Source organism: Adiantum capillus-veneris, chromosome 10, assembly GCF_014529385.1.
Source record: "Adiantum capillus-veneris isolate H3 chromosome 10, ASM1452938v2, whole genome shotgun sequence".
In the NCBI taxonomy this organism is placed as follows: Eukaryota; Viridiplantae; Streptophyta; class Polypodiopsida; order Polypodiales; family Pteridaceae; genus Adiantum; species Adiantum capillus-veneris.
The window spans coordinates 30,233,450-30,249,510 of NC_140940.1; the positions used below are offsets into that span (position 1 = coordinate 30,233,450).

The following is a 16,061-nucleotide window of genomic DNA, read 5'->3' on the forward strand; positions in this document are numbered from 1 at the left end:
TGGCTCAGACGCCTTATGGCTGATTTGGGTGTTGGACAGGACACTGCCAACACTATCTACACTGACAATCAGAGCGCATTGGCAGTTGCGAGGAACCCAGTTTTTCATGCTCGCACAAAGCACATTGAGGTGCATTACCACTATGTCAGGGAGAGGCTCTCAGCAAGAGAGATCAGCTTGGCTTTTGTGCCAACACAGGACAACCTTGCAGATCTTTTCACAAAGACATTGTCTCGTGAGAAGCTTGAAGCTTTCCGCAAAGCTTTGGGCTTACTCCCCTTTGTGGACTGATCATGTCGTTAGGGCATGTCACTTCCCTTTACTCATGTGCCAGCTCTCATTCACCGCATCACTCTAGGGGGGATTTGTTACCATATACATGTGGTAGTGATGTGTGTGAACACACTAGGACCGTTGGGGCATTTTTTTCCCTCTTTAGGAGGTTTTTTCCCCCGTGCATTGTATATACGCCCATCACTCTAGGGCTATCCATCTTTCCATTGCACACTAAGTAACACACTCTCTATTGTGTGCCTTGAGCTTCCTTCGTCTTCTCCAAGCTATGTACGTTTCTCTGCAACCCTCATTCCAACAAAATAACCTTCATTGTCCACAGATGTATAAAAAGATTACTTCATGTCTATGGAAAACTTTGTGGAAATCATGAACTGTACAAGTCCACCTTTATTAAATCTGTCAAAGTGCCTAATCAGACATATCCAAATTCCTGCTGTTGGGGATGTCTTCTTCATGCAGAGTATATACTGCAGAGTTTTTTTGCTCTTCATCCATTTATGTCAAAGGTATTTCCTTGTAATGGTATGGTTCAACATTAGTGCTATTATTAATTAAAGTATTGACCACAAGTTAACCTTATTTTGTAGAATGATCTGGAAAATTATACAACATAATATTTACAAAGGTACCGCGCTTCAATGATTCAACATCTACTATCTCTTTCAACCCCAAGAATTTTAGATGCAGAGGACAGTTTTGTCGACGACCATATTATAGCTTTAACAATGAGGTGAAGAGGTAGTCAAGCCAGTTTCCAACACCTTAAACCAAATTCCTCAAACTGACCCCATATTAGAGGAAAAGACACCGGTAAACTTTGCAGTTGGAGCGGCTGAATCCAAAGCTGGGGTTGAGCAATGTGAAGTAGACCAAGTCCCCAAAAATACAGATGTAAAATGCACCTCGGAGACGAAGAATGCAACAGAGATTCTAGTCGAAGAAGAGGAGAATAAGGGAGTGCTAGGGGAGGAGGCCAATATTGCAAATCAAGGCCAGGAACAGACCACAGAACAGGTTAACCATTCGGCCATGGAAACACAAGAGTCATGTACTACACAAGCACAAGAGGTGGATACGCTTGGCAATACACAAGGAAACATTGACACTCAACAACAAAATGTCAACATTAGAAATGACCAGTATGGACTCTTGCTTCAAGTAGATATGGTTGTTCCGGTAATATCCATTGTACTTAAATAATTAATTCTTTTTTGTTTCTAACTACTTATATGTATGCACACAATGATTTCAGAGACTGGTTATCTTGGATGTCAATGGATTGCTACTCCTACGATAGCCGTACAATGTACATACAGAGTTCTCCGATTTACATAATTTTCGCTTGGAAAATGTCAGAGTATTAATTCGACCAGGCACAAAGGAATTTTTGAATTTTTTGATTCCAAGGTTTAGGATGGCTATCTGGTCTTCAATGCAGGCCCATAACCTGAATCCCCTTGTTTCCATAGTTTGTAATTTGGCTGAAATTCAGTGATCGGCTTTTTATTTTGTGTATAATCAAAGAAATTGTAATACCATTGCGGGACATTTTCACCCAAATAAACCTACTGTACCACTTTTCTACAAGCCCATAGAGCAGATCAATGTACCTTATGATGCTTTCAACACTTTGTTGATTGATGACACACCACACAAGGGTTTACTTAATCCATCTAGCACTACTATATCCCCACCTTTGTTTGAAGGGCATCTTCACAATTTTTACCTAAAGGATATTTTGGTCCCATATCTGCAAGCAATGTACTTAAGCCCATTGAGCACATCGGAATTTGTACTTACAAATGTACTTAGTAATTCATTGATTATACCTTAAATTGATACTATCTATGTGTTTCGAATACTCAGAGAGAGAGAGAGAGAGAGAGAGAGAGAGAGAGAGAGAGAGAGAGAGAGAGAGAGAGAGAGAGAGAGAGAGAGCCATGAGCAAATGCTTGATATTAAGATTAAACTAGTCAAAAATGTTACATTTCATTGAAGCCATTCAAGGATGATTACATGGGCACAATTTGAATACGGCCAGAGAGATCTCTACAGAAAAAAATGCTTCTCCCTTTGTTGCATTACTCTTCGTCCGTTCAACAAGAAAGAAAAGTTTACAGAGTCAATGTCGGCAGTCTCCTCCACTATGTCATGTCGAAGTTGCAAAAGATTGCATTGTTGCCTTATTGTAATTACTGTCATAAGATTTAGGTCTTTGTCCACCACTTCCACGTCTATGACAACATTGTTTGCCAAACTTGCTGCCTCTTGATCCATAGGCACATAGCAACCTTCTGGCAATGTGAGAACGCTTGACATACCAAAAGGAGATTATTAATGTCTGTGTCGCAAGCATATACTTGACAATGAAAGTGTCAAGAGCAATCTTGCAACATATGCCATCTGTTTCTTTCACATACCACCCTCGATCAAGAAGCTTATCACACAAGAGGGAATCAAATGATTTGCAGAGCAGCATTGTTTTAGCAACATGTATTTTGCAGGTATGAAATAACTCAACAAACAGACCAATAGGACAAAAATTTGCAAGTTTCACCAATCTAGTAGGTACAAAGTTTCGGAGAGACCTCTGAACATCCGTATAGAGCCTGCTCCTCAATGCCTCACTCGTTGTTGTGTCGGGAACGGGCCAATCCACAGAGTTCCAGTTGGTTGGTAGTGGAACCTTCACCAACACTCCTCTCTGATTCCTTTGATTCAGTTGGCAGAAATGGTCATAGAAGAAAATATCCTCGTCTGCCAGGCTTTTGCTAGTTCTACCAGCATATTGCAAGACTCCAATATGAGCATGGGTCACAGAGATGAGACCTATAATGCACTCCAGTCGCTCCCATTCTTCATATGACGAAGGATAAACATCTGGGAATGTAATAGAATAGAAATAAATACAAACATTTGTATAACCTAATTATATACCTGTGATAAAAGAAGAAAAAAAATAGATTCTCATTTGAAATTAAGATAACATTTATAGAGAAGTGCTAAATAATTAACTTACAGTTGCACCGTGGATTATGCACCATGGAGACATCGCCGCCATTAGCAATCACATCGGAGTGAGTGAAAACATGTTGAACAAAGACTTCTTTCACAGTCTTCTTACCGACCTTGACTTTGAAATCCAGAACTCTTGCTTTCCATGCAAAACGAAATATGTTTGTTGCTTTCGAGCTTTTTCTCCTTCTTGGCTGCATAAGAACCCAAGAACTTTGCCTTATCCTCTGCTCTTGCCAACTATTATCTGTAGTGAGAGAGTTTGAGATTTAGATAGTGCTTATGCTACTACATGGTCTTCTTGGAACACTAATGGTGAGGCTGGTTGGGGACAGTGTAGAGCAACCTTTAGAACCTCTTGGACGGGTAGAAGACGAAGCCATAGGTAAAATGGAGGGAGAATGAGGTTTGAAAGCCTTTCATAAAGGTAGTGGATATCTTTTAATGAAGAGAGAGAGCTAGCTATCAATCAGTAGTCAGGTGTCATGAACTTGACGGCTACTAGCAGTGGGCCCTACTTTGTGAAAGCAGGAAGTTACCTTATGAAAATGGGACAAAACTCAATATTTTAAAATCTTTTCTTTCATTTTTGTGCTGCTTTCCATGTATTTCTACGTTACGTAAGGTTGCTGCTCATTGGCTGCGCCTTCTTTTCTCTCTCTTCAATAAGGCCCTCCAAATTACCTCCAAAATTTCCTAATCTCTCTCTCTCTCTCTCTCTCTCTCTCTCTCTCTCTCTTCTCTTCTCTCTCATTTTGTTTTGTACCTAGACATTGTATTAGATCCACCAAGAATGTATTAGTTTGGTCGCATGGGTCATTTTGGCCTTTTGAAGACAGTTAACATAGCATTTCATTTCATTTCTCATTGGGATTGGAGGGACTCAAACGACAGTGTGATAGGAAGCAGAGAAAGAAAAAAGGAAGATGCAATAGGAGAGAGATCGATAAGAGGAGAGAGAGAGAGAGAGAGAGAGAGAGAGAAAAGAGAGCGACAAAATTGTGAGGGAGAGAGGTGAAGTGTATTGTTTTTTTTTAAGAAACATGGGCTCACCCTATACACACCCCTCCCCCCGCCCTCCCCCCACGCTCCCTCTCTTTCTCTCTCCCAGTCTCCTCCTCTTCTCTTTATCTCTTTATCTCTTTCTCCCACCCAATCGCCCCCCCTCTCTCTTCCTCTCCCGCTATCACTCTCTCTTTCTCTCCTCCTCTCTCTCTTTTTTACAAAAATAGGGAAGCACTAGAGATACTACTAGTGCTTTGTTTTTTTAAAATAGCTTTCTTCATCCTCTCTCTCTCTCTCTCTCTCTCTCTCTCTCTCTCTCTCTCTCTCTCTCTCTCTCTCTCCTTGCTACCCTTCCCTCGTCCTAGTGTGTGTGTGTGAAAGAGAGAGAGAGAGTCTACCCTTGCCACCCTTCCCTCTCGTCCTAGTGTGTGTGTGTGTGTGTGTGTGTGTGTGTGTGTGAGAGAGAGAGAGAGAGAGAGAGAGAGAAGACATGGGGGAGAGAGAGGTGGAGCTCACTCCAGGAAGGGAGGGAAGGCAAAGGGAGGGCGAGAGAGAGAGGGTAGGGGGGTGAGACAACGAGAGAGAGAGGGGTGACGGGAGAGAAAGAGACACACGTACAGAGGGAAGAGAGCACGAGAGAGAGGGGTTATAGGCTGACTAAAAAAAGAGAGAGGAAGAAGGGAGTAGGAGATGGGAGGACTTTAGCGAAGGGATGGTGGTTTCTAGAGGAGGAGCTGGAGGAAGGGAAGGTGGTTAGAGGAGTAGATGGAAAGAGGAAAGATTTTGGAAGAGGAGCACATGGGCGACAAAAGGAGGAAGGGAAGGCGGCACTCCAAAAAACAAAAAGAAAAACTCACTCCGTTGAGCTCGCTCAAAGACCTAACTCTGGGATCGGGGGAGAATAGTACAGTATAGTAGCACTCACATGTCCCCAAACAAGGAAAATGGTTTTTATTGAGTACATAAAAAGTTGCAATCGACTTTGCAACACAATTCATGCCCAATCCTCTGTTTTTTTGGCTTGCCCCAAAGGGGGGAGGCCTTAGTGATGGTTTCCCTTTTTGCTAATGAAAAAGAGATTTTTTTTTAAAAAATATAACATTTTATTTTTAGATGTTTTAAAAAACACTATATGTCATGATTAGATTTTTGGCTCGAGTGGAAACTAGGTCCATTCTTGAATGCAAGTAGTGGGCACTGGGCATTGGGCACTCGCGCAGGTGAAGCAGTCAATGATCATTGTGAGTGTGGGTTATCATGAATTCGAGTAAAGCTGGATGCTCTAATTAAGGGTGCGTTCTAACTGTATGAGCTCGAGAAACGAGGATTTACATATCACGCCAAATGCTTGCAAGAACCCTCGTTTCGTTACCTGCTGCAGCTTGCAGCCCAATTGGCATTTAATGAAGCCTTTCTCTAGTTATTTTTAGTTTTAGCAGAGGCGATAGAGGAGCAGAGCGTTTCTTCTCTACTTTGGGGAGCCATCCAAGATGCGTACGCGGCTTGGCTCTCCTCTTTCAGAGACCCCTGGGCGGCAGACATCCACAAGATGAGGACCTCCTCCGATATTGCATGATCTCTAAATCTGCCCAATGCTGCAGACGACGAGCGCGTCATCATCCTCTCAACTTCCTCAAGCTCTTTTATCTTGTTGTTTACGCCTTCGAAGATCCCCATGATGGCATGCTAGCTCATCCCATCGGCGACCAACTCATTTTTCACCCACACAATCTTTGAGTATGGCCTCTAGCTGATGGAGCCCATGCAATATGAGACGATGCTGCTCCTCGTAGCAGTAGGGGTGGAATGGTTGGAGAGCATGCAACAAAGCTGCACCTCACCTTCCCAAACAATGGCGAGCTTCAAATTTCAGTTGAACGAGGTGGCACTCAAAGAGAGACATATGCACAGCAGCAAGCTCCCAAGGGTGGAAATCTTCCGGCTTTTTGCAGATGACAGCCATGGTGAAGTACGATATGGGCATACAGTTGTACGGTATGGGCATATAGCTGGAGGAGGAGAAGCTTCTGAACCCGGAACTGAGGGAGTTACACAATGACATAGCCGACCACGGCACATGCATCATCGACATCCTGTCTTTTCTATTGCCTGAAATGGAGTGGCTGAATCTACTGCCTGTGCTGTATGCGCAACGACGTGATCAATGAAGCTCATGATCAGGGTCGATCCGCAAGAGAAATGTCATTTTTTGAGGTGGTTTCTGAAGCATGGTGCATGCTTGAGGCGTGAGACATTCACAAGATGGTGCATGCTTGAGACGGACATCCACAAGATGGTGCATGCTCCTCAACCCTCGGCTGTGATGGAAATGGATGAGATGAAGAAGGCTATTTTAGATGCATGGACGACTTATCCATCCACTTACAAGGAAGGATTTAAGAAACCTTTACCTCCTAAACGTCGCTAGACATTACCACTACATAGGAAATCACTTCCGGAGCAACTTATTGATCTCTGAGCTTGTTTAAGAGAATGGATTTGTAAGCCTTGGGCTTTGGATCTTCATAGATTCATGGAGGCGGCTACACATATCAATGAGGCGTTTTGTTGTTTGTATAGATGAGGGGTTTACTTTTACCATTGTGAATGTACCCATTTATAAACTGGCTAATGGCTTTTTGTATGTAGGCAATCCCTTCTTTTAAGTATTGGTAGCTTCTAATGGGACCGTGCGTGTGTTCTGTGATTTTGAGTGTAAAAAAGGAATTACTATGTAATGAACTCGTCATTCGTAATTGTAAAGGAGGTAAAAGGTCAAGTTTTCTTGGATTGATTTAAAAAGGAAAAATTACCAAAATACCCCTCTGATTTGTGGAAATTCCCAAAATACCCTTGTATCTATTTTGGTTGAATTGTTCAAATTTTTTTAATCTTATTCCTTTTTTACAATTGAGATCAATTTTTGAGTGTTTAGCACGTAATTTGTCACAAATGTGACAAATTACCTCACAAAAGAAGGCAATTATACTAAAAGTAAAGAAGAAATTCATCTCCAAAGCCTACAAATCCAATTCAATTTCTAGTTGTAACATCTTACATTGATAAGACAATCAAGTCTTCTTATGAAAATCTACAAAAAAAAAAAATCTTTTGAGCTCACAACCAAGGGTATTTTGGGAATTTTTGGCCAAATATTGGGGGGGGGGTTGAAATTTGAGGGCTATTTTGGGAATTTCCACAAATTAGAGTATTTTGGTAATTTTCTCATTAAAGAGAGAGAGAAGGAGAGAGAGAAGCTAACAAAGGGGGGAGAGCACTGTATCGCCAAATTAAAACCGGTTGGGAAATCCGCATGGTTTTTGCATTCACAATTGTGGTGTGTCGCTTTCTTATCCTTGCTACCTCAAAAGGGCAGGCCTCGTGATTTATCACTTGTTAAAGATATAATCATGTGATGACTAATCGCAGTACAAGCCAGATCAGCTCCAACAAATGGATTTTTAACGTACACTGGGGCGGCGCGCGCTGATCAGCTGCTTTATGAAACAAACATGCCTTTCCTAACCTTGAAAACCGCTGTGTAGGAACCGTAGGAGAAGCCCGAGGAGGAGATGATGCCGTCTCTAATGGTGAAGCGCTGCATGTCCGGCATCACCCGCTGATAGTCCTTGAGAGTGTCCAGCTGGCAATCATCTGCTTCCAAAGAGCTCACGAAGGAAGTCACCTCGATCTTGTCGCCTTCTTGGGTGAGGTATGCATACCCCTTGCTGAAGTCGCTGTACTTCCAGCGATCGCTGAAAAGGCCAAGCAACGTGTACAGCCACGTCCGCTTGCCCAGCACCCACAGCTTGGCCGCCTTGGTGAGGTGGAAGAAGGCCCAGTTGTAGGTGTTGTACAGCGGAGTTCTGCACATATCCACGCCCACCAAAACCAGCGAGGCGATTGCCGACCACCCATTGAAGTGCCTCGCCTGCAGGATGAGCGGTATGGTGGACAAGAAACCGCCTAGTTTGGAGTTAAATTCGATGTTATACTCCCGGCCGTGAATGACAGTCCTGCCCCTCGTCGACCCAACCTCTGCAGGATCTTCTCTGGTAGACGTCTTGCCCTTCACTTCAAAGAAATGCATGTCCTTGTTGAACATCATCAGCATTGCCTCCTCCTCGCTGATCCGCTGCGCCACCGAGTAGCTTCTGTCCAGGTCATACACACCCTTCACGAAGTAGCAATCCTGGAGATCGTAGCAGCAGAGCTCGAAGAAGATGTCCTGGTGCACCCAGTAGTATTTGCCCTTGTACCCTATTTTGTACCAGAAGTCCTTATACTGCAGAAACTCCACGCCATGAACGCCTCTCCTCTTGCCTAAAAGCTCCCCTTCTAACGTCTCCCAGTCGTGGTTCCAGCTGTAGTTGCGGCTGGTGTGCGTGGGATTGACCCACACAATTGTTTTCTTGCGTCGGCCAGTGCCCTTGTTGTAGAGCTGCAGGAGCATCCACTGCATGCTGTAGTAGCACAGATTAAAGCCCCTTGTGTTTCTCACAGCTTGCCACAGAGAATACACCCACTGCAAGACCAGCATCCACAAGGATGAGCTGAAGTCCAGCATCTTTTGTCGTTGATGATTTGAGTGCGGTGACGCACATCAATCGTGCACCGAAAACTACGAATACAGCTACTCATGCCTTGCCTTAATGTCTTGTTCCGGGCATCCTTACTTTACGTGCTAATGTCAAAATATAGCACCTTTACTTTTTGGTGAAAACGAAATCTAAACTGTGCATTAGGCCCCTGTCACATTGGGGCGGGTGTCCGCCTCCTCCTGGGTGGCTGGTCCATGTCACACATGGCCATAGTTTAACATCAGGTAATTTTTCCCAGCAAATGTTACGTAGCCAAATGTAAAGGCAATCTCCTTCTCCGCTGTCCGTCAGAACTCAAATCCTTTCAGTTGAGCTCGCGTGCACTCTTTTTGCAGTTGGCCACGCCTTTGCAAACTTGGCCGGGCAGTCTAGACCGCCCCTCTGACAATGAGCGAGGCCATCTGCAGCTTTTTTTCGCATCCAATAAACTGTCGCCACCTAAGTTTGGCTTGCTCGTGCCTGTCCCAGTATGACATAGGCCTTAGTAAAAGTATCACTTTACCCATTTCCTTCGAAGGGAATGAGTGCATCAAAGTTGGCTTAGAGGCTCTAGTGTTCGGGAAAAATCATTTTCACAAACATACAAAAATCCCCCCAAGACAAATCTGAATTGGAAATTTTACAATAGTAGCCAGTATTTTTGCAAAATTACACTATTTTCCATGTATTTTAAGCGAAATTTTCTCCTTCTTGCCCTCCCTTTAACCGGCTACTTTGATTTTGCAATCTTCTCAAGGCTAAGCTGAGGCACACTTTTCCCGAACATTGATTTTAACCGGAATTTTCTCCTTCTTGCCCTCGCTTTAACCGGCTACTTTGATTTTGCAACCTTCTCAAGGCTAAGCTGAGGCACACTTTTCCAAGCATCTTTCTGGTAAAGAGTAGTATTCTCATTCGTTGGAGAGAAAACTACGAATACAGCTACTCATGCCTTGCCTTAATGTCTTGTTCCCGGCATCGTTACTTTACGTGCTAATGTCAAAATCTAGCACCTATACTTTTTGGTGAAAACGAAATCTCAACTGTGCATTAGTAAAAGTATCACTTTACCCGTTTCCTTCGAAGGGAATGAGTGCATCAAAGTTGGCTTAGAGGCTGAGTTAGAGCATACTCCAAGCATCTTTCTGGGAGACAGTAGTATTCTCATTCGTTGGAGAGTTGTATTTAGACTTCAGTTATGAGTTATATTTCTCTCTTTTTTAGAGCGCACAAATCCCATGCGCAATTTGTTTTAGGCATTACGGGCCCGCCCAGCCGCACTTAATCCCACCATGGCACCATGCACCTTTGTGGTGAAAGTTAAGTGCTCAACCTAGTGAGCTAATACGCTTACTTATACATAGTTAAAGAACCATGTATCCAAAATCCACCCTAATACAAGTTCCCCGTGGGAACTTGGGGGACTCGGGAGAGAACATAGATCAAGAAAAACCACATTGAACGAACGAACGAACAAACACACACATACGCCATTTTGACCCTAGCACGTCATGCACTCTTTAGGTGCTCAAACCATTCACACACAGTTGCCTAAAGCTAAATCTCTCTTAAGAAACACATGATTTTGTCCCTAACGACCAACAACCAACTAACATATTGCATGATTGTAATGGTGGTGAAGCCTCTTGCTATATAGTTAAGTTATATGGTTATGGTTCATTGTATGGTTATATATGTTCTTTCTCCATATCTTTCAAACACATTGCCTTCGTGTGAGATCCTACACGAAATGTTGTAGGAGGCCTGGTCTTTTTTTTGAAATAGTGCTCAAAAAGCAAAGGAGACTCTGCCGAAATTTTTGTGCATTGTTATGTTTGCATTTGCTTATGTATTGTTTGCCCGCTAGAATGTGCCCTAAATGGTGACCATTCTAGCATAGAGCATATATATGCTCCGTTTTTTTGGACAGAGTGGAGAGTTCTGCTCTCTCTGCATGCTGCTCATATGGCCTAGTTGCCAACTAGTAGCAGCAGAAGCAAGAGAACACTCCACTCTGCCCAAAAAAAAATTCTACTCATTTGCGCCGGTATAGGCACCGGTATGCTCGTCAGTGTATTCTCGCCGGTGTGAACGCCGGTATAAGCCGTGGAATATACGTCGGTAAACATGAACGAATAAATGCCGGTATATGCAATGGAATAACGCTGATATAAGCCATGAAATGAACGCCGGTATACACGATGGGATAAGCGCCAGTATACACAATGGGATAAGCACCGGTATACACGATGAAATAAGCGTAAAAAATGTACCATTGTCGATACCGGCGCTTTGATCCCGATGTTTATACTGGCGCCTATACCGAAGCCGCGGAATTTTTCACATAATGTATTTTCGCCGGTATAGATGCCGAAATATGATGAATATATAGTAGTGTTAGTATTAGTGGATGTGACAACAAGAAGGTTCGAGAGGCTATATATAAGATGGGCGAGCTTGTGAGGTACACACTGACACTTGTAGTTTCCATCTAATTTTCTTGCTTCCCGTACTTATTGGATTAATTTTGAAAATGCATATAGATGGGTGAGCTCTAAAGAAATCGATTTGACATCCATACCTGCTGCAAAGGTTTTGGCGAAGGAAACAGTGATGCTCATAGAAGAAAGCTTTCCACGTTCCATATTAGTGAGTCTAACTTCATCTCGTGTTACACCTTCCTGACGAGATTGAAATTTGTGGTGTTGTCCATTCTCTTTGGATGTTCTTCCTTGAGAGATTTTTGAAGACCCTAAAGGACTTCGTGAGGCTACACTCACACCTTGAAGCAAGCATGGCTGAAGGATGGATTGTACAAGAATCCTTCGTGTACATATCAGAGTACTTACCTACGGTTGATGAATCCATTCCATGCATATGGATTGATAAAGAAGATCCAAAAATGCATGTGCATGTGCCAAGTGGGAAAGGCAAATCATTCGTCCTGGACAAAAAGATGCAGGATGCCATCAATAACTATTGTATTCTTAATGCCGATGTGATGTCTAAATGGGTAGGTACATATACCAAATTGAGAACACAACGTGCACACAATATGGAGGAGTATAAACAGCTTCATTCAAGGAGGAGAAACCGAAAGGTTGTGTATCCACCACACCTTGTTGAGCTTCCAAAACTCATGTGGGTGTATTGGTTACACGAGCAAATGAGTAAAGCTAAGGTTGAAGGTGTGGATGTGACTGCCGAGGAGTGGGAGTATGCAAGAGATTGTCTACCAAATGTACTTATGGAGTTTATGACACTATCTATATTTGACATGCATGTCTAGTTGCATCTCCAATAAAAACTAACTTATTTTTCTACATGAGCAAGGCAATGAGATTCAAATCACTTTGGCACGAGGGCAGACATTTTTTGAACGGAGCATGTAGACAAAGAACGAACCACAAATGATAGTGGAGTGATGGGCAATTTCGATGCCCAAGCTTCCATGGAGGCAAAATATTGTGGAATCATACTGAAATTTACAGGATTGACTCTCGAACCTTTCACAAGTATATTTTTGATGTCAAATGGTTTGCGGGTGTTTCATCTAGACATTCAAGTGGGATTTATATGGTAGATTCTACAAGATGGCATACTGGAAAAGATGATACTTTTATTGCTCCGGACATTCGTGAGTAGGTCATTACAACATGTATAGTTGCCTAGTAGCACATTTTTTCACAAGATGCCTAACCACAAAAACTAAACATTGCCTTTTGTTATAGGTTATCTACCTACCAAGCATCTACGATACCCGATATTGGTTCGTAATACAAAGTGACTCCAAGGCCAAGGTGCATATTGGATTAGGTCAGAGAGATAACAATCACAGAAGAATCAGAATCGAACGAACCTCAAAGCCAACGTACTGATGAAGACGGCATAGAGATTGATGTCGGGATGCATGTGGAAACATTGGCACAATGTGAAGAAGCATATAATGATGTTGATCAAGTAGAAGAAGAGGATGATGAAGAGTATGAGCTAGATAAAGAATGACACTACAAGATGTTGTGTGCAGTTGTGATGTTTTAGCAACGGAAATACATTGGATTTTTATACTCCTCGACGTCGCTAAGACCGTCGCTACGGAAACGTCGCTATATGCGTCGCTATGTGTCTATATAGAGATGGAGATAGCAACATATAAAGTGATGATTGCAGACTTATTATAGTGATGCTCATAGCAGCATTGCAGAGCTTTATATAGCGATGGTTATAGCGACGCCCGAGAGAACAAAAATTTAGGTGATAGGGCATCGAATGCTCTACCACCCATCAACCATATTGAATGTTTCAATAATAGAGTAAACCTAAATGAATCCAAGATAAGCCTAGATTCACCTTTGAAAGAAAGTGCAAGGTATAGACTCAAAGTAGTCACGCACAAGACAATATAACCATTAACTCCATCATGCATAGTATTGCTTGCAGAATAAAGATACAAAACTGATAAAAGTAAATTGAGGAAAGTAAATCAATGACAATTGTACACATCATAGGCAAAATCACTTGATTGTTAAACTTTGCAAATGTAATAGTTACAACACCATTGTCATTATTGACAAAATACATGGTTTTCCAATAGTTACAAAAAGACGTATACACGTCATCTCATTATACACGCTATGACAAAAGGAAACAAATGCTATCTGGCTACAAAAGGAAACTAATGCTACGGCTAGACTAACGTCGTTTTATCAGACGTCTCATCGCGTCCAAGCGGCGTATCTGTCGGATTCTGCAGAAAAAAATAATAAGACTTTTTGTAAGTATAAACATATAATTACAAAACAATCTATTTTCTTAACTTATCGTTAAAATACAACAAATGCAAAAGAGTAAAGTGAAATACTAACCATGCCGCCGCGAGAACTCAGAATGTCCATCAGAGCGTTTAAGCCTTTTCTGCTTGCGTACTCGCGCTCGTATGATGTGGGGTCATGTCCTGTCCATCGACCACTGTTTAAAACATACAAAGAATCCATTATGTTAGATTTTAAAAGTACAAATAGACGTAACTACCAAACCTAAAGAGCAATGCAAAAACACTTACAAAATCGGCTTCAAATGATGCCCACCCGTCGCTCCCCAAGTGGTGCGAGTTCCTTGCCTCTACTCGCGCTTTGATTGCCTTCTTTTGTTGCTTCCACTTGTCATGATTTTCGCGCGCTGCTTGCTTCGCATTCTTCCAATCTTCTGTTCTTATTATCGAGATCCATCTGTAAATACTTGTTAAGGACTTTTTGTATATGGTTCTTCAAGACTTATCACCCCATAAAGGTTGAAATTTTATAAATTACAATTTTGCTCTCTAATACAATCTCTCCACCTTTTATGGGGAATTTTTTTTTTTGAAACGTAGTACCTTGTAGTACTATATATGGTTACACTTCTGAAAAAAATAAAATTTGAAACCTAATATCTTGTAGTACTATATATGGTTATAATCTAATGTAGAACTTTTTAAAATAGTGTACAAATTTGTAAGAACTAAAAGTGATAGCTTCTAATTGTCTACACCTGTCATTCAAACTTTGAAAAAGTCATTTGAAGATAATTTGAAAGAGGCAGGGCAGGCCGCAGGAGGCCTTGCATCTCTTTTTGCTTGGTGAGCCAAAGGCCCTTTTGCTGCTATCTGAACGCACAAGACACCATGTGTCACCTTGTCACTGAATGCTTTTCACTCGCTCACCAACTAAAAAGCTTCAACTAAATAATAAAAATGTTGGACGCGCGCAGTTCACAACCATCGCCTTCGCCCAATTTGCAGGTTCGCAACCATCACCTTCGCCCAGTTTGCAGCCAGTTTGCAGGTTCGGTTTGCAGGTTCGCAGCTAGCAGTAGTTCCACAGGTTCGTAGGTTCCCAGCAGTTCGAACTGCAAAAATTCCACGTCCGAAGTTCCCAACAATTTAAAGGTTTCCAAAGGCTACAGCAAGTTTGTTGACTACCACTAGAACAGACCTCTGCCATGAGAGAGAGAGAGAGAGAGAGAGAGAGAGAGAGAGAGAGAGAGAGAAAGGCTACAGCAGTTCGGAGGTTTCCAAATGCTACAGTAGGTTTGTTGACTACCACTACAACAGACCTCTGCCATGAGAGAGAGAGAGAGAGAGAGAGAGAGAGAGAGAGAGAGAGAGATTCATGTCCATATCTGTTTATTGTTGACTCAATTCTAGATTATGCCAACTGATCACAGATTGAAATCTGATATCTTCTGTATCAGTAGCACTAGAACAGACCTCTGCCATGAAAGAGAGAGAGAAAGAGAGAGAGAGAGAGAGAGAGAGAGAGAGAGAGAGAGAGAGAGAGAGAGATTCATGCCCGTATCTGTTTATTGTTGACTCGATTCCAGATTATGCCAATTGATCACCGATTGAAATCTGATATCTTCTGTTTCAGTAGCACTAGAACAGACCTGTGTCATGAGAGAGAGAGAGAGAGAGAGAGAGAGATTCATGTCCGTATTTGTTTATTGTTGACTCGATTCTAGATTATGCCAACTGATCATCGATTGAAATATGATATCTAGTAGCACGCATAGTTTCAAAAGTTAAAGTCACTACAACAAAAGCAGGTGCCTTCAACGCAGATTTCGATGCAAGATGTTGAAAACTGCGTCGAAATATTCGTCCCTGTGATACCGTCGATATACGCGTCGATATCTCTGTCAAAAGGCTTTATTTTCGACACGTATTTCGACGCCCCTATCGATGCGTATTTCAACGACCATATCAGGAAAAAAAAATCTTGGATAGAGGACAGGCAGCATGGCCTGTGCCCACTGAAAAGATGGACACAGGCACAGCCTGTCCTCTGCCCAAGAAAGCGAGCAACACCACAATCAACCGTGCTCCCGCAAAAATTTCGGCAGAGTTCCCTTCGTTTTAACATAAACTTTTATAAAAAAACCATATGTATACGCCTCTTACATGATATCCATGTAGGATCTCACATGAGATTTAAGGCACAACTTGATGGCAGAAATGAAACGAACATTGTGCAAAACCATAACCATAACGAACTTCATATATAAAAAACTTTATGCAAAACCATAACCATAACCATATTGATCAAAACCATAACGATAACCATAATCATAAACAAAACAATAACCATAACCATAACCATAAACAAAACAATAACCATAACCATGTCT

The 16,061-nt window shown here is 42.1% G+C and overlaps 1 pseudogene; it reads right to left on the minus strand.

Annotated features, from left to right (window-relative positions):
• Positions 1-661: 661 nt before the first annotated feature.
• Positions 662-3,695, minus strand: LOC147448633 (uncharacterized; annotated as a pseudogene).
• Positions 3,696-16,061: the final 12,366 nt, after the last annotated feature.